Raw genomic sequence first — 24354 nt, 5'->3', positions numbered from 1 at the left:
CTACCGCAAAGGAACAACGCGTGGCTCCAAATAAACTTTTGCTGATCGACAACAGAGACAATAGCAAATCGCTGAATATTCACTAAACATTTCATGTGAAATAAATGTACTTTACCAAATGTACAATCCTGCTGTTTACTTTTAAACCACAGTTTCATATTCCGAATTGTGGCGCACTGAGTTGTAAGCTGATCTAACACTCTCTGTACCGCAAAGGAACATCGCGTGTCTCAACATGAACTTTTGCGGATCGACAACAAAGACAAATGCAAATTGCTGAATATTCTCTAAACATTTGATGTCAAATAAATGTACTTTACAACATTTACAATCTTGCTGTTTGCTTTTAAATCACAGTTTCATATTCCGAATTGTGGCGCACTGTGTTGTGACATAATGTGTGTTGTCTTCCGGGTTCTGTGTAAAGTCGCGTAGTACTGGAGACGACTGGGCACGTTTCATTACGCACCCTGTAACGTCACGGAGAGAGGCGGGGAATATGAATGCTTTGATAATATCAGGCTTAGGGGCGGGAGATATGATTTAGTGTCGCAAAAGCAAGTCAGCCAGGTCAATAGCGCCAGTCATAGGATTATCACATAATGTCGGCGCACACCAGCCGGATTTATCGTTTCTTTAGTGGACAAAAAGTCAGTTGACGCCCCTAGGAAATTGTACTATTAGCGGACAAAAGGAGTGCTCTTAAAACACTTTCACCCTGACAACGAACAATACAAACAACGTTCTCAGAACACCCCCATTTTGTGCAATTGCAACCATTTCGGGACACTGCGAGTGTTTTTAGAACACATTCAACTAGACAGATTACAATACGGACAGCGTCCTGAGGACACCCCGAGTTTGTGTATTTACGAACAATTAAGTACACCGCGAGTGTTCATAGCTCATTTTTACCTTCCTTGCGAACAAAAATGACACATACTCTGTCCTCTAAACACCCCACCATTTAGTTTATTTACAAAATGTCAGAACAGCCGTGTTCTCCGCGGACAAATCGAATGCAACAAAAACGTCTAGCACATAAAAAAACAAAACATTGAACCTATCTCATACTCCCCCACCCTCCCCAAACACTCTTACACACCAACACACGGCACTAAATACCATTTTTTATCCACGTTTCACTGCGCTGTACGCGGTCGACTGCAAATACAAGATGGCGGGCGCCACAGAAAATCTGACACGCTCCACGCCCCTCGCCGTCCAATCAGTGAACACGTCGCATGTCCGCGGACATGACGCAAGGCCATGGGCCAATCGGGGTGCTGTCCGCGGAGCGAACAGGGAAGTCCGTCCGCGAAGCGAACGCAGATATCACTAATTTTTTTGCCTTACATTTTGGTCATTTTTTAAAAAACTACTGGACAGATTTACACCAAATTTACAAAAGCACGCTTTTGGGACGAGGCTGCTGCTCCTGCCGCAAATTTGGTGTAAATCCGTCCAGCGGTTCGGGCTGTTTTTTCCCCTATAACTTTTCCCCCCCTGGACGAATCCTCACCAAACTTTGCAAAAAAAATCAGAGTGACCCAACTACTTGCAAAGTTTGGTGAGGATCCATCCAGGGAGAGCGAAGTTATAAGCCGCCTAAAAAGTGCTCTTCCTATGGAAACAGCAACTTAACCATAACTATATATATATATATGGGGCAGCAATCACCAATGTGGTGACAATACAATCAGAAAATAAGTAAGGTGATTGAATTCACTTTTAAGCAGCACAGAAGATAAAACACAGGGAAAAGAACAGTCGTGGCTTGTTAAAAGATAGCGCTTAGGTTAAAGTTTTCCCCCTGCAAAGTTCTTAATTCTGAATTTAGCAGTTCTACACAGATGTAAGTAAGCAGCAGGTATTCAGGAATGAACAACAGAATACAGTGTTTGAATATAATCTTCCCCCCTCAAACAAGAGAGAAAACGTTTTTGGAACTTTGACACTTTTAAAAACTGACAGTTGGAAATGGCTTTGTGAACAATGAAAAGTGTGCAAAAAGGTTTAAATTGATATAAATTCCTATGAGAACCACACTAAACAGGTCCTAACAAACATAGGCTACAAGATAAACAACAGTATACAATTTAGATCGGAATGGAAGTTAAGAAACACTTTGGATAGAAAAAGACACTCATAAAACTTTTGCAAAATACGAATTTGTGGCAAAATGTCACTATGCGATTTTTAATAGAAAAAGGGTCAAATATACTGTTCCGCATCCATTGTGGATGTAGCTACAGATTTTCGGTTTAACTGAGAGTTGAAATTAAGTTTCTAACTATAAAATTGAAGAAGGTATGGAAGTTTTAGTGAGAGGCGTTTTTGAAAAAAATAGACCAGAGAAAAGTAGAAATTCGGTTTTAAAAATTACAGATTGGATTTGTTAAACTTTGTTAATGACTAAGAAAAAGAGAATGTCGCCTGTGAATCTCCACAGTTACGCATGGCCTATTGTAACTCTTCACGGATGATACTCTGGTTTCCGTTCTGCACAGGAATTACTTTATTTAAGCCAAATCACTAATGGGTTATGGTTTAATGAGACAAATCAGAAAAATCAGCGCAAGAAAGGTTCTGACAATATTAAAGGTTCTGAAGTGAAAGATGGGATGGTTTAAGATTGGGATAGGACAAGGTAAATATATACTAAGGGTTACTCTGATTCCTGTTTATACTTACAGTCCACTGTAATTTAAGATTGGACGGTCAGGATTCTGGTCAGCCCGGATTGGGTCTACCGGCAGCAGGCCACTTCTGGCAGGATGGTCAGCTTGGCGGTTCTGGTCAATCTGGATTGCACCTCAGACTGGATTTGGATTGGCCCTTCTGGTCACTAGACATAATAGATTAGCGGGATGTGAATTTCAGCGGGCAAGCCTTAATGGTAGCAAGCCAGATTGGATCAGAATTAATTTCCCTTAAGTTTGGGATGGTTGGATTTTGGCCTAGTTGAAAAGATTTCAGCAACAGCTGGGCCTGGGTTTTTCAAAATTGTAGTCTGGAATCAGGACAAGATGAAAAAGTCAGGAACAAGATGAAGAATTCAGGAACAAAGCGCTGTGCGGAAATCAGGAGGTAGTCAGGAATCAGTGTCTGTCTGTGTGTGGTGAAATTCCTATATTTATCTTGCCAGGTGACATCTCAAAGTGTATGGTAGGGTCAGAATTTCAAACCACACCCCCATGGCTGTGAGTGGTCAAAGGCACTTGCCTTGTTCTGGTTGGAAGTCAGAAAAGGGCTGTCATCTTTATGATGTAATTTAGAACCCCCACATTGATTTGAACCACAATTTAACTTTTGCACAAATGCACATTTCTATAATTCTGCCCACTAATAAAAAACGGACACATACATTATGAGAGCGGTCTTTGTCATTCTGTGGAATTGTGGCCATTTTAATCATAACGGTTTAGCCTAACAATTTCTAATTCAATACATATCTGGGTGATTACCCCTAGAACATGGGTATACAATATCATATTTGCAGCATCAATAGTTTTGCCGCAATTATGGTTTTGTTGTACCTTTGGATCCTTATGTAGTACAGTGTTCACTACCATCTCCACAGAAAGAGCATACAATTTGATTTAGCACTACTTATGTTTTGATTTGTCCTCCTTCATGGGGCAAAGTTAAAGGTTTTCCAAACTTAATTTAAACAACAGATTGCTTTGAGCAGTTTTTTCTCTCCTTTCAACAGACAACAGCTGTCAAATCCCTTTGATCGGGGTGGGGTGTAGAGGGAAGTTTCCTGCCCCTCCCCAGAAGGGGTCAATGCTCAGCCTGTCCTTTATCCTTGGCTCATCCAAAGACGAATGGCTAATGAGGTCTTTGTTCTAAATATGCGAGAACCTCCAGCATCACTTAAGCTTCCTGCTAACAGGGGATTGTCAACCTGAAGTGTGATCTTTCCCAGGGTGAGAACTGTCAGGCAGAATTGTAATTACTCAAGACTGTGTTTTAAGTTGAAGTTACCTACATCTTCATTAAAACAGAGAAAATGAACACAGTTTATAATGGATTACAAACATATTTTTTAACAGGCATTTTTTGCACTTTCTTCCCTGGAAAAGCACATTTAAACTAAGTCTTTCACATCAGCCTTTCCTTTGCAGCATGCACATCTATTCAGCGCCATTTCTGTCCTTCAGTGCCGAAAATTGTCTGTAGTCTGGAAGTATTCAGCCTTTGCTTGGAGTCTTCTCTGCACAGCTGAAAGCTGAAATTGTTGTATGTTGCCACTTTTAACTGCATTCTTCTCATGGAACTGAAAGAAATGTTGCTGGGTTGACTTTTTCATGAAATACATTTCTTAGCTGCTGTCAGTCAGTGAGGTCCGGTTTTCTCTGATCCACCTGGAGAATATGTGATTTCAGTACACTTTTAATTTCAATGGTTAACTTGGAAAATGACTGAATGTAGCGCCAAACAGCACTTTGAAGGTTGCAATTGGTTGGGAAGCTGCATTTTAAAATACATTTTCAGTTTTTATCCCACTTCTGTGGCCTTGTTTCATGTTACATGTAACAGCACCCACTGGCATTCTCCTGGAGTGAGTTCTGTTTTTACCCCATCTTTGACTGTGTGTGGCAGGCGTGTGCAGGCTTTTGTGATGGTGAACCATGTGCAGTTTTGCAGATTTTAGCGCACACAGGGGTTAGCACATCCATTTTTGACTGTTTCTTTCCCCATTGGCAAAGGGGTGCAGTGGGGCGCATTGGCATGGGTCAAAATATCCCACACATGCTGTCACATGACACTTGTGAAAAGATACAGCTAACAGGTTCCAGAGTGGAGGTTAGTAGAGAGGACACAGACAATGGGGAAAGAACAATGAGAGATTGGGGTTTGAACACTGGTGGTCCCAAATTAGAGGGGCAGTCAGTGTCTACACTTCAAATGGGTTCTGAACCCAGGAAAACAGGCAAAGAAATTCAAAAGGAAATGGGTGAAAAGGAGAGTAAAATGTCATTTCATATGCACCTTTGCCTAGCAAAAAGCCAGGCTGATCTGAGAAACATAAGTCCTGAGATCCGTAACAATTCACACTTTCTATGTGTACTGGAAGAGTTTGAGGACAGATATTATGCTCTCATCACTGTTGATGAGAAATGTAACATGTTTGCTATGATTGACACTGATGGACAAGCAACAATAATGTCAAAGGAACTGATGCAAAGTATACATATGGGCAGATCCTCACACAACTATGTAAAGGTGAGGCAAAGTAAAGGCCCTGTGCACAATTTCAATTGGGAGGAAATACCTATCGTTGGTGTCACTGAGGTTGACATAAAGATAGGGAAGCATAGGATGAGACAGGAAATGTTGGTCATACCCATTAATGAAATACCCTTCCTCATAGGGACACATTGCCTGAGGAGACGGTTGTCCCTAGTTGATGGGGTAAATGGGGTATTGTGGTCCTTAGTCAAAAAAACCATTGAAACCTAAGAAAATAATGACCCAAAACAGCAGTGTAAAAGAATGCCACACCGTTGCTAATTCAGAAAGTGCACGGAAGTATATCTTCAGAATGGCTGATGCCTAGTGTTAAGACGGATTTCTGAACTCTGTCCTGGCGGCGCAGAAGTTCAGAAGGCCAACCTAATTACTTGGAACAGGGTAACCTCTGGACAAGCCAGACCAATCAGGGTAGCGATCGCGGCGGTCAAGACTAGGTCTCAAGAGGGGTGAGGGTGACTGAAAGCCCGCAATGAGCACACAAAGCAAAGACACTTACAAACTACTCCAAACAGGTGTTATATTAAAAATATATACACATTTATTCCAAGGCCTTTAAAACAATAACCGTAGCGAGAAATCACAATAAAACTCTAGAAAACCAACACATACCAAACCAATACAATATATATACAAATACAAACGAGTCTGACGCGTTAGATGCACGAAATGTGTAGTCTACCTAGCAGGGAAGGAAAACAGGCAGTGTGAAATAATGCTTAGACCCAGTCCGCCTTCAGAGGCACCTAACTAAAAGGAAGTCCGAGCCCTACGAAGAGTGGAGCCTTGTGCTCAAAAGTACCTGCACCCGCTCGTGCCAACGGGCAAAAAGGGGAGTCTCTTCGAGGGAATCAGGCAGTTCAGTTTAGTGCACAAATGAAGAAGAACAGAGTTCCGTGACTCAAGCACAGCCTCCACTGTGGGCAGAAGCAGAGCGCGAGTATGGAAAGGCGTGCTGTTTTGACACAGCGGGGAAAAGCTATGGGCTCCTGCAGGAGGGCGACCAGTTCCTAGCTATGCTACTCACCGGTCCCCGATGCAAGCAGACCCAGGCTTCTCCGCGTCAGTTTCAGTCGCTGGCCGGTTCAGGAGAGCAGGGGACTTCTCGTCGTCATGTAGATTCTGCAGCAGCAGAGTTGAGTTAAAGATGTCCCAAACGAAGTGAACCCGCACAGTTTGTTACCACAGAAGGGCAACGGAGCGGCCGTGTGTATCTCAGCCAAATGTACACTACTCACTTCAGACCTGGGAACGCCAAGTGTACGAATCGTGTGAGAGTGACAAGGACTAGAAATACAACACAACCTGGCGGCGGTTACAGAGCAAGAATCCTGGGTAGGCTGGTCAGTCTGCTGGATGGCCCAGAGACACTTCCGAAGGCTTACGTGCAGGAGATGGTGAAGATGCCGAGAATAGCTGTCCCCGCTATTCCAAGGGTCGAAGTACCAGTACAGGCCTTCTGGTTCGATCAGAGGTAAAAAGGGTTTCACAAGGCGACAGCAGTGCAGAGGAGCAGTCCTTCAGCGGGTCACCAGCGATTCCTCGGTTCAGCCTCGTAGTTGTAGGATACTTGGCTCCTGTATTCCTTTGTTCGTGAGAACTCAGGAGATCGACCTGGTAGTGGCGTTTCCAGCCCCCTCTTATCCACTGTTCCCTTCGCGCCAAAACGAAGGGGACCCAATGGGAGATCCGCTCATCAACACTCACACCATACGTGGACCTATCACGGATCACGGTGGTCCCAGGTATTCACACCACCCTAGACTCTCTGGCACCCAGGATGTTTATTGGGACCAGACATCCCAGCCACATCCTGGAGGCACACACAAGGCCTGTAGAAGCCCGCGAAAGCATCTGTGTTTCGCGGGAAAGTACATGCCCAAATAAGGAAGGCCCCGGGTCGGCTCGACCTGGGGAAGGTGAAGGGAGCAAGACGGTCAGCGGACAGGACAAAGGAGCCTCGTGGTCTGGCCATTTTGGGAGCCAGGCCACCATTTTGGGCTAAGCGCGAAAAATGCGCTTAAAACGCCAAAAGGAGCTCAAAACACAAGAAACGATCGCTGCCACCATTCCCGTCCGTGATTCACTTGCACCGATCAGTTACAATCCAAAAAGAGTATCTAGGGCCTGTAGAAGACTAGAGACCCAAGAGAGCAGTAACTTAGCTTACAGTGCCCTCTTGTGTCATGTTGCACGAAAGCCGCAACATGATAAAGAAGCTACGGAAAACAGCGTTTCCCGGTACTGACTGTCTTAAGGGCATGTCAGTTTCCCCGTAAGAATGGAGCGAAAACCCAGAGGAGTGCGGCAGAAGGCTGCACTTCTCTGGCAAAGTCTAGATCATGGTGAGAAACAACAGCAAAAAGTTTAGGGGTTGCCACATGGAAGGAAAATTACCCACAATTAAGAAATCTTTCCTAACACCTAGTGTCACTGTAATTATCATTTGTCGGGATGAAATGCGAGGAGAAAAAGAGGAGCAATCTTTGGAGATTTATTTGGACCCTAAGAAAAATTGACAAACAGAAAAAGATTAAAAAACATTGCATTTTTATCTAAATGTAGACAAATACAAACCAAATATTACTGCAGAGTCAGATCAGGAAAAATGAATGTCAACAATTGCAGAAATACACATCTGAGAAGGGCAGCCATGTATCCCTATCCATGTGAATTGTCTTTCTGAAATGAATGAAGCCACTTTGGCACTTGAACAGGAAAGGAGTTCATTAATGAAAAGGCACTCAGGCAAATACTTAACAAAGAGGAAATCCCAAAATGTAAAATAAAAAATCAACACTTCTTGGGCCTAAATGACCCTGAAATGGGACAAGGAATAGTAGGAAGATACATGCTAAAGATTACAATTGGCTCTAAAAGCATTCATCACAATGTGGGGGGAACACAAAACAAATAAATTCTATTTGGGAAATGACATCATGCATAGAATGTGTACAGTGCTAGACATTATAAATCACAAGGTTTGGTCCAGGTTGGGTGGACCTGCACCTGAATTTGAAGACAAGAGACAAGCTTACCATTGTGCCCAAATGATGCCATATGCAATTTAACTTTAAGTGAGAAAGAATCTTGCCATTCCGGCATTTATCAGACAACTTACAGTAGCATTAACATACAGGAACTGAAACAGATGAACAATTTTGATGCATTTGTGTGCTTAAATGAATCCTAAAAGCAGCGTGGATTATAATGCAAATACATACCATTGGTAGAGATTGGGGATGGACCCATTCAAATCCTGGTGGACAATAAAGGGTGTCAAGATATTAATTTGGAAGAAAATACAGAGTTAGGAGTGGCAGTACAGACATCTTACTACACTGATGATTTAAGTAACCCAGTGATCGGGAATATCCCTGAAAGCTATGTGACTACACAGGGTGAATTACCAGAATCATTGGATTCTAAGCCAAAAGGAATCTTTAAGGTTCACTCTGTATACCCTTATGAGCCAAGTGCAATGATATTCTGTCATCAGGGAGATTGTGTCCTTTTTGAATTAGGTGAATCTAAAAGTGAAAAGCACCATATAGAAGTGGTAGTCAATATCCCCAAAATGTTGAGGGTATCAGCTCTCCAAAGAGGCACTGCCACACGGTTAGCAAAAAGCACAGAAATCTCTCCTTTGGAGGATTTCCCAGAGTTTTCTGAAATGGTAGAAGGGCAGATTCATGCTGCAGATGCTTTCGCAAATTAAGAAGAAAAAGACCCGTTGAGGAAAATATTTATGAAGCTAAAACAGGTTTTTGCCAAAGATGCCTATGACTGTGTGCTGACCGATTTAAATGATGCCACACTATCGAAAAGACATGGTAGGGAGACGGTATTTGTACAACAATATAGGTTGCCTCTGGCATGTCTGGAGTCACTTGCTGAAATAATCAAACATTTGGAATCAAGAGGCATAATTGAGCCAATTCATAGTACATCAAATACTCCCATATTAGGTGTACTAAAACCCAATGGCCAATGACATTCTTGTGCAGACTTATGAGAATGTAACAAGAGTATACCTGTTTCATGGTGGCTACTTCCATTTATTGATCAGGGCCTTGTACAGGTTCATGGGTCAAAGGTATTTACCACCTTGGCTCTTGTAGCTGGATACTGGTGTGCATCACTAGCTGAAGACATACAAAATGTATTTGCATTTTCATATGACAAATCACAATATGCATTGTCCGAGACCCCTTATGGGTATGTCAGTAGTAGGCGTGAGTTTTGGATATTCCTGAGCAAGGTACTCGCAGATGCAGCTGAAAGAGAAAAACTAGTTTATGTGGATGATGTGCTAATCAAAAATAAAGATAGATTTGCAAAGCCATGTCAAAGAAATTAGACATGTACTCAACCAGCCACAGAAATCTGGCGCAAAGGTATCCCTAGAGAAAGCACAGTGGTGTAGAAAAAGAGTACATTTCCTAGGCCGTCAAGCGATATAGCATGGGTTAAACCCACAAAAGAAAAAGGTGAAAGCAATTCGGAAACTAAAAGATCCCACTAATTTGAAAAGTTAAAAAACTTGTTAGGAATGATAGGCTACAATCGGAAATGTATTGAAAATTATGCAGTGGTTATGCAATCTTTGATGACCCCACAACGGAATTCAATACAAGTACCAAATGTTCTGTAGACATACATGATGTATTTATGATTAAGTTTGTTTAGTTTAAGAATATATGAATCAGAAATAAATCATACAAATTCTCAAACTGTTTTTAACAAATCAAAAATGAACCACAAACTGGTCAAAACAAAAATAAATATAACAATGGTCAAGTAAGCTTGTCACCAAAAAATAACAAAACTATTGTTTGTGTTCACAAATATTTATACATGTGTAATAAGTATAAAAATATACTGGATGTCCAATAGTTGGAGAGATTCTCTGGTCTTTGTAATCAATAGATATTTTTTTTGTATGAGGAGATATGAGGAGATAATTCTGATATTGCACTACGCGTTAAGGGATGTCTAGTTGCTACACTGCAGTTAAGTTCAGTATCGAGATACATAGGAAACCCAAATATTCAATTGCTAATAACTCTTGACTCGCATGATGGATTTGGCTGATATTTTGCAAAGAAAAAGTTTGTCAAGTGCCCTCCTCCCCCATTTTGTGAAAGATCTGATCTGTTAAAAAATGAAAAAGCTATTAAGAAAGTACAAAAGCACTGTTTTCGACCTACTCCCATTCACTCCAAGTTGCAATACCAAATCCACTTTTCCTTTTATGCAATAACTATATCCAAAATGGAGAAAATGTTAACATCCATGCGGCCTACCACATGCCTGGAAAACCTTCTGCCCCCTAAATTAATTATAGAACACAAAGAACTATTCACCCCATTGTTCACAAGATTTTTGAATGCATGATTTAGACAAGGAAGGATTCCAAACTCTATCAAGTCACTCCACTTCCATAAAAACTAATCCAACATCCCCAGACCCATTACTAATTGCAACTTTCTTCTGTTTGCAATTCCAATCATTTGTAGAAGCCAATAGTATTCGTCATCGCAAACAATCAGGCTTCCAGCCCGGTCACAGTACAGAGAATGCATTAGTGGACTTACAAACTCATATGCTGAAAACCATAGAGGAAGGGCAAGTGGGGCTACTGGTTCTATTGGATTTGTTGGTGGCCTTTGATCTGATGGACCATGACCTTCTCCTCCATCACCTACATCACCTAGGTCACTGCTCAGAAGGAGTAGTCAAATGGTTTCAATCTTTTCTATTAGATCACAAATCCAGGATTCAGTGGGGATACAAAAAAGATAGCAGGAACCCCTCTCTAGAAGGAACCTGGCATGATCACCTGTTGTGTTTTTTTTTCCCACTTTGAGAGTCTGCAGCCATCTCTTTTTTCTTACTGTACTTTTCACAAAAGAGGAATATTCATTTGCATATCAGTCTTTGTCCCCCCAACCCCCACAAGAGCAGTCCAGCACCAAAATGCCTGGCAAACCTCCTTTGAACAAAAGTGGCAAAACCAACGTAGACATGTGTTTCAGCTTAGTCGGGTCTCATCAGTGAGAAGGATCCAGTGGGAGCGAGCTTGCTCACCTACAGCCTGATTTGGTGTGGAGTCCCTCTGCGGGCAAGCCTGTTGCCAATGTTGTTCAACCTATACAATAGGCCTCTGTGCTCACTTCTAGATGAACTGGGTGTATTTTTTACAAACTACGCAGATGATATCCAATTCAGCATACAACCTACTGGCGACTACATTGTAGACTCTGCAGTCCTATCCAACATTTACAACCAAATTGAGTCCTGGATGTCGGCAAATTGGCCCTGCCGAGGCAATAAAACAGAGCTACTTATCTTCGGGTCAAAACAAGCTCGAGCAAAACTGAGCCCTGACTATTCGAGCTTCCAAATTGGAACCAGCAGAATTCTGTTACAGAACAAGGAAAAACCCTTGGTATGCAGTTGGAGGCCTCACTGAACTCAGATGCATACTTCAACTAGCTGAGCAAAAACTGCAATTACTATCTTCGCCTTATCAAGAACATTCGCCCCTCCATCACTGAAAATAACTTTGCCATTATTTCTCAAGCTACTATCATATCGAGACTCAATAACTGTAATTCGCTACTGATGCAATGTGCAATGTCAAGAAAATAACAAAATGGGAAAATATCTCAAATCACAGACATGATCTACACTGGCTACCAATTCAGAAAGCATCAACTATAAAGTAGGAACAGTGGTTCATAAATGCATCTTTGGTTCTGCGCCTGCCAGAATCACAGGCGTGCAAGCGGCCGGATGATCTTTTCCAGTAAAAGCAGCTAGCCTCTTGAATTCACTGCCCATTGCATTGAGTGCAGAACGCGAGCTAATAGCTTTCAGGAAATCTTTTAAAAGTCTGATTTTCAAGTAATTAATATCATCCCCACTTATAGGAGTCTTATTGTTCCGTCTTTTATGTTTGTCCTCTCTGTGTAACTGTTTGCGCTCCGATGCCCGCGGGCTTTCCGCGCACTAGAAATAAATAAAAATAAAAATAAATAAATACCTTTCCCTATTGAGAAAAAGTCCAAGTTTCTGCACATAACACAGCATAAAGCACTGGATGGAATTGGGCCAGGTATGAAACAACTTGGGCACAAAGTGTTGACTCGATTTCCAGAAGATTTTTGGGATTATTCAGTCCAATAGTTGTTAAGATATTTAAGGAGAAGGGTTGCCCCCTTCTTCTAAAATTATAGCTCTATCTCCCTTGGTGCTTTGCAGAAGTGAAGCTTTTTAGAAATGAAAAGTCTGCCATTTTTGTCTTTTGGAAGTGAGAGATAACTGTGAATATAATGAGAATATGCAGGGTTTACCATAAACTAAAACTAAAAAGTGGCAATTGGAGGAGGAAAAAGGATGAAATGGCACCAGGCTAGAGGTGGGGAGGGGCAAAGAGGACACTCTGTGATTATGCATGTTGACGGGGTCTGAGGACCAAGTGCAGAGCTCTAATTTTTTCGTAAATTCAGGGTTATTTTCCCAGATCCAAGCATATAGGAGAAAACTGGATCGGAAATAAAAGTGCATCACACATATATCTGTGGATATTTGCAGGAGTTTACTGATATTCAGGGCTACATGTAGAACATTGTCAATGTGGAAAATGCTTTTTTTTAAAGAGTAAAAGAAATTAGATGAATAAAAAAAGTGGAATTTTACATCTACATTGAGGTGTGGGGTAACCTATTGGGGCAACATGTCAAGGGGTGCAATATGTCCCTGGCCAATGAGCATGAAGACCATGCTCACTGGCAAGGGCCAAAGGCCATGGCTAGTGGGCCCAAAAGACATGTATACTGGCCGTGGCCAAAGGCTGTAGCCATCTAGTGGGTCTAAAAGGAACATGTAAGGGGAACATGTACATTGGACATGGCTGAAGGCCTTGGCTGGTGACTCAGTAGCATTTTAAAATATACAGCATTTTAAAATATACAGCCGAAGACCGTGCTCACTGGCTGGTGGGGCTGCAACACATGTATTGTCATGCATTCTTTCTGGATGACGGCGTTCTTTTCTAAGTAAAGTGCAGCAGCATGGAACGCTGCCATCCTGAAAGAATCCACGAGGAGTAACAAAACTATTATGAATATTTAAACTAAGGATAAAAACGATATGGGAAGAAAAACCTGCAATCAGAAGAATACTTTTGACACTGGACAAACAGATGCTAATTAGAGACTTAAGTTTCATATAATTACTATGAAGACTTATAACTAGAAATGGGACTGATTGAAGCTGACTTAAAAAACACTAGAATTCAATATTAGTGACACAATACTAATTGTGAATCAATAGAGATGCGTTTATGAGAGTGGGAAAAATGTGGGAGGAGCTACTTAATGGTTTGGTGCCTTGAAGGCCGTTCAAGGGATAAAAAGGTGCATACTTCTTCCTTAGTTCTCATACCAGGAACAGCCTCAGATAACATGACAGAGAACCATCTCTATGTGCTTTTAAAATCTACATTGGACAAGGTCAGAAAAGAGTGGGAAAATGTGGCAGGAGCTACTTAATGGTTTGGTTCCTTGAGGGCCACTCAAGGGATAAAAAGGATTGCACTTCTTCCACAATGCTAATACCAGGAACAGCCTCAGATGACAAAAGTGATGCAGACCCACTGGTTGAACATTGCAGTTTGAAAGTTTTTTCGCCCTCCCCTCTGCTTCTCTGCTCTTTTCACAGTTTGTATTCTATTCTCTTCTCCTCTTCCTTCCCCTTCTCTCTCTCTCCTTACCCCGCCCCTACTTTTTTTTGTGCACTTACTCTATCCAAATTGTCCCTGGATCTAGTAGGATAGTAACAAATGTTTGCCCTCCTTACTTAATATCCCCACTTCCCTCTCCAGAACTATCTCAAATGTCATCAGGCACAGTACAATAGTTGTTTGTTTTGTTCCTCTCTCTATTCTCTCCTTCCCTTTCCCTCACCTCGTGTAATTCTCTGGCTCTACCAGAAATGTTGTCAGGCCTAGTGTGTTCCCATTTTCTCCCTATCTAAGTCTTAGCACTTGCACTATCTGAAATGTTGCTAGGCCGAGTACAATAGTTAATTTCACATTCTTGTTGTTCATGGCCTGTAAAAATGTTTTGTATTTTAGCTTGTTCACTCCCTTGCTGTGAAGCGCTTGGAAACACATTGTGTGTAGGCACTATATAAACTATCATATCATATCATATAATAAGACTGCATAATTGCACTGTGATGCAATAGTATTGAATGCAAATTATACCGAGATAAAACCAAGATATTTGTTGTGTTGGATTGACACTGGACAAATATGATGCACAACAAATGTATGTGATTGAACTTGATGAACATATATGTTTTGCATACACTATGCTCACTCTTAAGTAATTTAAAATACAATTGTGTGCCTTGAGAAAGCATGGGTAAGAGTGAATCAATTGTGCAGGCCACCAGGTGGGAGAATGTTGGCACTATGTATAACCAAAAACTAAACTGGTATTAAACTATAACTAAAAATATAACTCAAGACTCAGGCTAATTACTTCCTTGACTTATGAAAGCCTAGGTGCAAGAATCAAGCCTGGCATACCCTTTGCAAACCTTCACTTTCAGACTGACTTGTGAGTATCAGTCATTTCTAGGTTCTGCTGACAGGCAAACACTACTCAAAAGTTGTACTATTTCATAACACAGGGAACGCACAGGGCCCTGTTCTAACAACTCCCACTTCTTCAACCAATTATGTATTAGATGTTTTACCAGTTGAGCCCAGTGTGGTACGTGTGTGTCAAATACACCATCAATATTGTGTTTATATTCATGATTAAAGGGCAGGATCGGTCTGAGCGTTATTGGCTACATGCTTTGTGAAGGAGTTGCATATCATTAAGCCACTTTTGAATGTGCTGTTGTTTGGCAGGGGACCAAGTAGGATGAATTCACTGTAAGTGGGGTTAGGCTTAAGGTAGTCATTCAACAAAAAGGTTTAGATGGTGGCCAGGCAATCACAGATGTGTGTGATGTCTTGGCAGCCTTTAACCTTGAGGTACATCTTAGTCTCATTAGTGTATTGATGAATGGATAAGTTGGAATTCTTTTTTTAAATTCACAGAGTTTAAATATAGAGGTTACATATTATTGGGAAGAGGATAGAACTAATGGGGAACCCACATGTGAATGGGATTTGTTTGGATCTAAACATATCCTACTGTATGGGTCTGCCCTAAGGGTTGGAAGAAGTGAAACCATTTTGTAAATTACCCAATGGAAGCCCATCCTGTCAGAGAGCAGGGTCAGGACTGTCTTATGCTCAATGGTGTTGAATGCAGCCGAGAGGTCCAAGAGGAGTAGGAGGCACAAGTTTCCCATGCCAATGAATTTCAATGTGTTGTCTGACACTTGTAGATTGGCATTTCTGGTAGTGCAATTTTGATGGAAACCAGAATAGTAGTCATGGAGGAGGCCAAGTTGTTTGATTTTCGCTGATAGTTGGGATACAACAAATTTAGATATGGTTTGCCCAAATAATGGGAGGTTTGTGATGGGTCTGTAGTTATCTAGGTCTTCCGGGTTGAGTGTGGGCTTCTTTAAGAAGTCCTTGTTGTGGGATGAGTGCATTGAGCACCTTGCCGGCACTCGGTTTGATAAGGGAGGCAGAGGTGACATCATCCATGTAAGTGGTGGGTTTGAAGGATGAAAGTGTATCTGAAAGATCCTTGAGAGACAAGGTCATTAATATGATCCATGGGGGCAGTGCAGAAGGGGATGGTGATGAAATTACTTTTGCCCAACAGGAGTACAACAATGAATAGTGGCAATCATAAACGTGAAACAGACAACTTAAGAAGGCAATACTCTAATGAGGGGTAAGAATGTGAAACAGTAGCAAGAAAAACAGCTAAGCATAAAAGTTCAATATAAAGGGATTGTCCAATCAAGGTTCGATAGAAATATTTATATATTTGAATTAAACACACCATGTGTAATAATATCTAACTAGAAAAAAACCAAAGACATATGCACCCCTTTACAAAGAACACAGAATATGCAAAGATTGAAAGATGCAACACTCTGGGTAGGGAACACAGGAGACAGGCACATACACACTGTCTCTAGGGCTCAAATGTGGAGTAGGGGAAAACGTACAAGTCAATAATACCTATCACTGTTTCAACCAGGCTTCTCGGGACTGCTCATGAGTTTTGAATCTTGCTTGGATGTGGCAGTTGCATTGTTCCAGATGGGGAGCAGTGACCAGCCGGGGTTGAGCTGAATTCACTGCAGATCAGAGTGAATATTGAAGAAGGGCACAATCCGAAGGCCACCAAGGTCAGTTTCACAGTCATTTTGATCTCAAAGAAGCTGTTGACTGGATGCACTCACTGTAATCGGTGGGTCATTCAATGAGGCACTCGAGAAATTGTCAATCGTTTAGCTACCAGGGTCAGTTTGGCAGTTGCTTCAATGGCGCAGATACTGGTGACTGCGTGAGAAGTTCAAGTCATGTGGTTTGATGCATCGTTCGAATGTTGCAGTTTGATGAAGCTACCAGGGTTGGTTCGAGTGTTGATGAATATACACAAGGAAGATGCCGGCTGGTCGAAAGGCTGTTTAAATGTGGCAGATGAAGCATTGGGCCTCAGGTTTGAGCTGAGGGGCAATACCACACATAGCTGGCATGGAGCGGTGGCCAAATGTTTCTACCTTGCAATACAAGGGCATGAAGATAGCTCAAGTGCTCAATGACAGCTCTGGGGGGTTCTGTTGGTTTTATGCAGCTGAATGGGCTCAAACCACAGTGACATGATTCTTATCATCTCTATGACCAGAGCCTTTCTTCCACCTCAAAGAGAGTGTACTAAACCTCTGAGCAGGTGCTGTGCTTCTGCTTTCTCTGCCTCTCTCCCCTGCCGAAACCCCCGGCCGAATCTGCACTAGTTACCTGGCCACCCTTCTGACCTTGGGGCCAGGTCCCACCCTTTGCACTGCTGCCCTGCCTCCCTGGAAACCCAAAAACTTAGGGACTGTTTTTCTGTATCCCTACAGTCCCCCCACCAGCACTTCTCTGCTCTACCTTGCACTTGCCACCATCAGGCCGCTTTTACCTATCGTATTTATTCCTCTATCCCATGTACTGCACTTCTCCCTCTCCCTTCTCCCAGGCACTTTTCCCTTTCTCCCTACCCTTGCACTTGCGCGATCTGAATGACACTTGGCCTAGTAGGATTGTTTGTCTGTCTTTCCACTGTTTTCACTCCCCTTCCTCGTCGCGCCTTGAAACACTTGTGTATAGGCGCGTTATAAATACCATGTCATATCATAGAGGTAGAAAAAAGCATATAACTGTCACTTGGCATCAAAACAGAGAGTAGTCAATAAACCCATGCAGTGGGTAAGAAACCCTCACTCATCCAAACAGGACTGGTTTACTAATGTCATATAATCTATAGGGGGTCTACTGTTAAACCTCCTACTAACCCTTCCTTATCAAAACATGCACAATATATTAGAAAATAATATACCACTAGTGAAATAGATGCCCCACACTTAATAAACTTTGACAAATGCTCAGGCATTGATTCTCAATAAAGAACACTCAATGAATGCTCCCAGATTCTCCTGAAAAGTGCATTTTATCATTAGACAGAAGTAATAGAAAAACATTGCAACTATTATTGTGGCTACACATAAGGCACTCAATATGAGAAAGGTTATTCATGAAAACACTATCATTTTCTGGCATATATCTCTATTTAAATGATCCAACCAACTCAGAAACCATAATATCTCCTTAAGGCAATGTATGCTAATCCATGGTCACTAAAATGGAACTGCCTTTTCAATATGTATCCTCTTTCTCAATGTGATTTTAAAAAGGTAAAACCATCTCTCATACTCACAACAGTGTTATGTGATAGTAGATAGCCGAGAGGTGAAAGCCTGGAGCTGGAGTAAGGCTTGTTTTCTTTTACAATCCAAAACTCATGAAAAAAATCTGCAAAATCCACAAAAATTCAGTCCAATGGCAAAAACAATCTAAAGACCATCCTGGTCTCTAGATGGCTGTAACAAGATCTAGTATCAATTGGATCTGACCATGGTGGAAACATAAGCCACAACTGAACATAATAGTGCAATGAGCTTTCAGCTGACTGCTATATGTAAGGGTGCTCGCCTATACAGTTCAATAACAATTGAATAGTTATCTCAAAAAGTAGAAAAGTGAATCTTATTGAGGTTCTGCCATCAGAAATCAATGCCTCAAAAGCCAGGGCAAAAACAAGGAGCACACATGAGCTCCTCCTACTTCCATAAAACAGAATGGAGATGGTCTTCCAGCTGCTTAGGCCCACAGCTCTGCCTCCCTTCCACAGTCTGACAGCATCTCACAATGATCACTGAACAGCTCTGAGCCACCCCTCCCAGAACCTCACTTCATATAGCTTTTCTGGGATGTTTATGCATATGCTGCGAGCCAACATAAACAAAAAGCCTGAGCATTTGTATGAACAAAATCCTCAGGCCAAAATGCAAGAGCATTTGTATGAACAAAAATCCTGTATTATTGTATGAACAAAATGCTTAGGTGCATCAGGCATTCTCCAGAATCTATTTCAAGCTTGCATTGCATTTCATTGTAGTCCATTAGGACATTGTGTATAGTTTACTGCAACATCTTCCACGATTTGCATAAACAAAACTGCCACTGGACTGCAGCCCAGACTCTATGTTTAGTATGTTTTCCCCCTGTACCAAAACAACGGATAACTTGCATCGAAGCCCGGACTTGCATTGAAGATGGCAAAGGATTAATTTGTAATTGATCATTTGTGCATACAATTCAAATGCTACTTTTTAATGGACTGATGTATGTGCCCTTACATTACTACACTAACCATATAAAAGACTAAATGGATTGTACTAATGCTCAGATCTCCTGAATGTATTTTCCTATTCAGCTAAAATACATGAAAACAGCTCATAGCAGTTAAAACACAGTTTAACTGTCATGATCTCTGCTTCCAAAAGGTCAGGGTTTTCCCAACTCCCTTGGAAGCAGATCCATAACCCAGGTTCCGAGTGCCAACCAGTCCCAATTGGGACCTTTTGGATCCAGTCCTGGCGCCAGTGGCACCAGGCTCATAAATATGCCCAGTCCCAGCGCTGGAAGCGCCGGGCTCATAATGCTTGGGTGGACTTACCTGCAGCAGACCATGCTGCTTACTTGCCTGCCAGCTGAGCCTCTGATCCTCTTCTGTTTGGAACTACTTTTCCTGTTAGATTCAGAACACTGGAACTCTTCTGGAAAGCAGGAACTCTTTTCTTACCTAGGCGTGGCTGTGGAAGGAGACACCTAAGCACTACAGGAGGCTATTTAAACCACACCCGATGGATGAATCTTGCTTTGCGTTATTCTGCATCCTCTGCAGCAGAACGCTCATCGTGTCTTCTGCATCTGATCCTGGGCCTAAGGAAAAAGGCTTACCATCCTGAATCCAGTCTTCAGCAACACCTATAAAGACAAGAAAGAACAGGTTAGCATTACGGTCTTCAGTGACAGCTCTTCACTTACCTGGTCCATCGGCTGTCACCAACGCCTCGCACTGCATTTCGGCATCTGAAAGACAAAGGCTTACCTACTCTTCGTGCGCTCCGGAGGTCTTCACACTGCATTCCGGCATCTGAAAGACAAAAGCTCACCAACTCTTCGCACGCTCCGGAGGCCTTCGGCGCTGCATCCCGCATCTGAAAGACAAAACAAGGTGCGTTTAAAGACATTGGGGAACTTTAATACTCACGTGCCATTACTCCTTTCCACATCTAACCCAGTGGGTATTCCGGCACCCTGCAGCCGCTCCGAACTTGTACCTGCAAAATAAAAAGACAGTTAGAGCGCATCGTGAAGCAGGCAACAAGCGCTTACTTACGTGCTTCCAGGCGCTTCTATTCATCACACGGGCTCCATCTTCAACTCACTTCAGCCCGTCATCCGCCATCGCCGGAACCCTGCAAAACAAGAAACATCATTACTAAAGACTTTAAAGACATTAGAATTACTCGAAACTTACCGTTCGTGCAGTAAACGACGGACAGCAGTCCTCTGAAGTCAAGAGGCCTGCTCCCCTTATCCAGTGAAGAAACTGGTTACAGCACCCTGCCCCGAGGCAGATGGAGAGCACGGCGTTCACTTACCTAAGGTAAGAGCGTTAACCTTTGGGGTTCTACAGGAGAAGAGAAAGGGAAGAAGAGAGAGACATTCAATAACCCAGTTCCTTAATCCCATATTTTCTATCTGCAGACATCTTACCCTTCAAGTCAGACATACAGTGCACAGAGGTCCAGCCCAAAGAGCCAGCCGTGTGTTACACATCACCTTTGCAGATACGGTATACGCCCAGTCAAGACCGGCGCCTCTACGGGAATCAGGTGAGCGTTACATTAACCTTTTTTACAGAAATAAATGAAATGGTACAACATTATTTGTGATAAAATGAACAAAGAGCTGCGACAATATATTCAATTGATAACATTAAATATGCTGATAAGAGACTGAGACTCCCTCTTATACACTGACTGAACAGCTTCGCGCACTTTCGCACAGCTCCCACTCGCTTCTGTAATTACCTTTTCTGTTCAGCATGTGTTTTCTCCGGCTATTCTCTTTCTGAATTTGGCTCCCTTGAAGATCAACCCCAGTGAGAACAAGCGTCTGCCGTTCTCAAACCGGGGTTATTGCCTGGAACTCTCAGCTTTTGCAGCAGGAATGCCCCAGCCAGGCAAGAGATCCTTCTCCCAGTTCTGCCAGATGTCGATTGTCCTCCCCCTCCTCTCAAGCTTCTCCAGCAAAGTTCTAATCACAGCCTCTAGCGTGATACTTGCTATGACGCTGCTCCAATCAGAATCAATCATGTCATCTCCTCCCTCACTACACAATGGCTCACTTCTACAGTGGCAATTGTAACAAACTGATTTCCTGTTCCTTCGAGCTCTTTGCTTCCTGTAGTTATGTGGACAGAGCAGCAGAGAAAAAAAATGAATGTGCGTTTAAAAGTTCACTTTCAGAGTAGGCCTAATTCTGTAGTGGAGACACATTTTTATTAGTGGGTTATGTTAAATGAAGTGTTATTAGTCAGGTTAGTTGTTAATAAGGTTAGTTATTAATTTTCAAATGTGTCTCTTGCAACATAGGCATTTCAGGTGAAAAATAGTGTGCATTTTGAATGTGCAGATGTGTGCTTTTAACTGTAAAATGGATTTGCATCTTATATGTAAAAATCGTTTTTGACTGAATAGCCTGTCTTTACTTATATGTCCATGTTACTCTGGCAACACATATAGCAATGCACCACACCCATGTAGTGGTGCTGCATAAAAATGCTACCTGTGCAGTAGTGCTGTACTCTGTGCTGTACACGCCAAATATCCTTACAGGATGGAGACCAGTCCTTTGTCCAACATGAAGGTGTTGATAAGAGTTCAGTTTTTTAACTTTGTTTATGAAGTAGGATTCCATCACATTTTACTTGTGAAGCCAGCACCGCAGGGTTGTGTTTGGGCTCAGCACAGTTCTTGACCACATTGGGTAAGTTGTTGCACCTGTTGCACGACTACGTTTCCATAGATCTGATTGATCATTTATTGTATGCAAGCATGTGTGTGAACCAAGGCACTGATGGTTTGGCCTAGGAATAACCAGTCTTTAGAGGCATGTGGGCATCAACGACCTCCTTTGCAGAGTGAGTGGATGATTCCAAAAGGGCTGTGGCATCACCAATGATGGGAAATGTCACAAATATTAGATCTAGCATGTTGAGTGGGAAGTTCTTGAAATAACTGTGTTCAATCACTGGACATTTAGCCTGGCCTTCATGTGGCAATGATGTTTGTGCTAAGAGTAGAGGCATGGCAGCATGATGGGTCCAGTTAAGAGGGTGTGGGTTCATGAAAGAAATGAGCATGGAGGAGGCCAAGACGATGTCCAGCATATTGCGTTTGACATGTGAGGGGGGTGTACAATTGGTTTGAGGTCCATGGACATGGTCTAGGAAAGTAGTGAGGTATGCAGTGGTTTTGTTGGCTGAGACTGGAGGACAATGAAGACTGAGAGAAAGGTGTTATTAAAGAAGAAATACATTATGTAGGAGAGAAAGTTGGAAAATGTGTTGATGAAGTCACCACTCCCCTGAGGTGTCCTGTAGGTGAGGATGAATGCCCAACAGACTGTTACAAAAGATCTAGTTGTGGGTGTCAGGATTATCATACAGGTCAAGTCTATTTTATGGATGACTGTCACTGTGCAGTCAATATGTTTCATATAGTAACCATGAGGCAGGAGGGCATTGAAGATGTGGGAGGAGGTGGGTGTGTACCAGGCTTCTGGGATAAAACAGACATTACAATCATATGAGCGTAAGCAACCACAGAATGGACATTACGTAGCATAAGGGGCAAGTGCAGATAGCTGTAGCATTTTGTAGTGGTACAAGAGGGATGTTGACGAGGTTCGGAAAGGTAGCTATCCAGGTCTGCCTTGGGATTTTGGCTGTGCAAACTCTGGAGCTGATCGAGATGGGATGTGTGACAGGTGTCACATGGTGATGTCTATCTTGTGTGTGAGGGTCGGAATAATTGGCTGTTGCCTCCATCAGACACAACAGGCAAGGTCCTTGTTTGCTGAGGACACTGTTAACGAGGACACCTAAGGAGGACTGGAAAAATAAGCGCATTCTCACACATTTTCTTGGCAATGGCCTCAAACTAAGCCTCAGGCATCTCACATTCTGTGTATGTGGTATGAACCTCAGTCATGCCCCAGCAACTACTATAAACATGCCCAATGTACACAGGAGGTTTGGCACTTTTCCTGAGCACATTACCTTTGGCATTGGTACCCAGGAACCTCAACGACACCCAATGTGCCCAATGGTCATTGCCTGCTACCATTACCAGTGGGCACCTTTCTTGCAGCCAAACATCGTGGACCACCAAGCCCCCTATCGTGTCCACAGGGCATAGATTGCAGGAATTCCAAGTAGGTACTTTTCTTTCAGTGATACACTGGACACATTAAAGCCAACCGATGTCCCCACTGAACATGGCATGTAGCCATGCCCAACTGCCCATTTTCCTTGGGCACGACTTTCATCCAAGACACCTACTGTGCTAACTTGGAATTGCCTGTGGTCATGCCCACTTGGCACTTTGCTCAGAGTATGGCCTTTCACTATACCCAAGTCACCTCCTAACACATGCAGTCATGCCCAGTGGCCAGTGGGCATGGTGTGCACTAGTAGTAGTGTGCATTTTGATGGGGCCAAGGCTTTCTACTATGACCCTAGCACATCCACACCACCCATTGTGCCCGCTGGGCATGGCCTATGATCTAAAATGGCTGGTAAAGGACAACATAGAGGTTCGCAAACCCGAAATATAAATATCATATCAGGATTTTGGGCACCTTTTGGGGGTTACTTAAAAAATATAAGCATCAATTTATAATGTACAAAGTTCCAAAGTAGGGCCATGGGATAGCGTGTAGTGTTCTTATTGCAATTCTCAAGTTTTTCATGGAGGTGAGAACAAATGTTGGCACACGAGAATGTGCATGGGAAACACATGCTTGGGACCCCCTAATAATAATAAATAATAATAATAATAATAATAATAATAATAATAATAATAATAATAATAATAATAATAATAATGATAATAATATATATATTTTCCCCTTACTCAGAAAGGCGTAAAACTTTCCTTGTCTCTAAGTAGCTCACAACAATGTTGGTTTTGTTTTATGTAGTGTTTATTAATTGCTTGTACAAAAACTTGGTGTTCCCAACCTTTGTCATTTGTAAAGTTTTTATAGACGACTTTAACTCCTTTTTCAAAGAATATTTCCCACAGATGTCTTCATTTTTAAAGGGAGTACTGTTTAATTTTCCACGAGTCATCTTTACAACTGTGTTTGACGTGACACGATGTTAATTCCAGTGTATTATTTTCTATACGTTTTTGCAGATCTCTTGACGATGTGTGGAGATTATTTTGCAATTGGTCCGCGCATCAGTTGTCGAAGCGCATCAG

The sequence above is a fragment of the Ambystoma mexicanum genome, chromosome 1p (assembly GCF_040938575.1).
Source record: "Ambystoma mexicanum isolate Mex_15411 chromosome 1p, UKY_AmexF1_1, whole genome shotgun sequence".
Taxonomy (NCBI): Eukaryota; Metazoa; Chordata; class Amphibia; order Caudata; family Ambystomatidae; genus Ambystoma; species Ambystoma mexicanum.
This window is presented reverse-complemented; position numbering follows the sequence as displayed.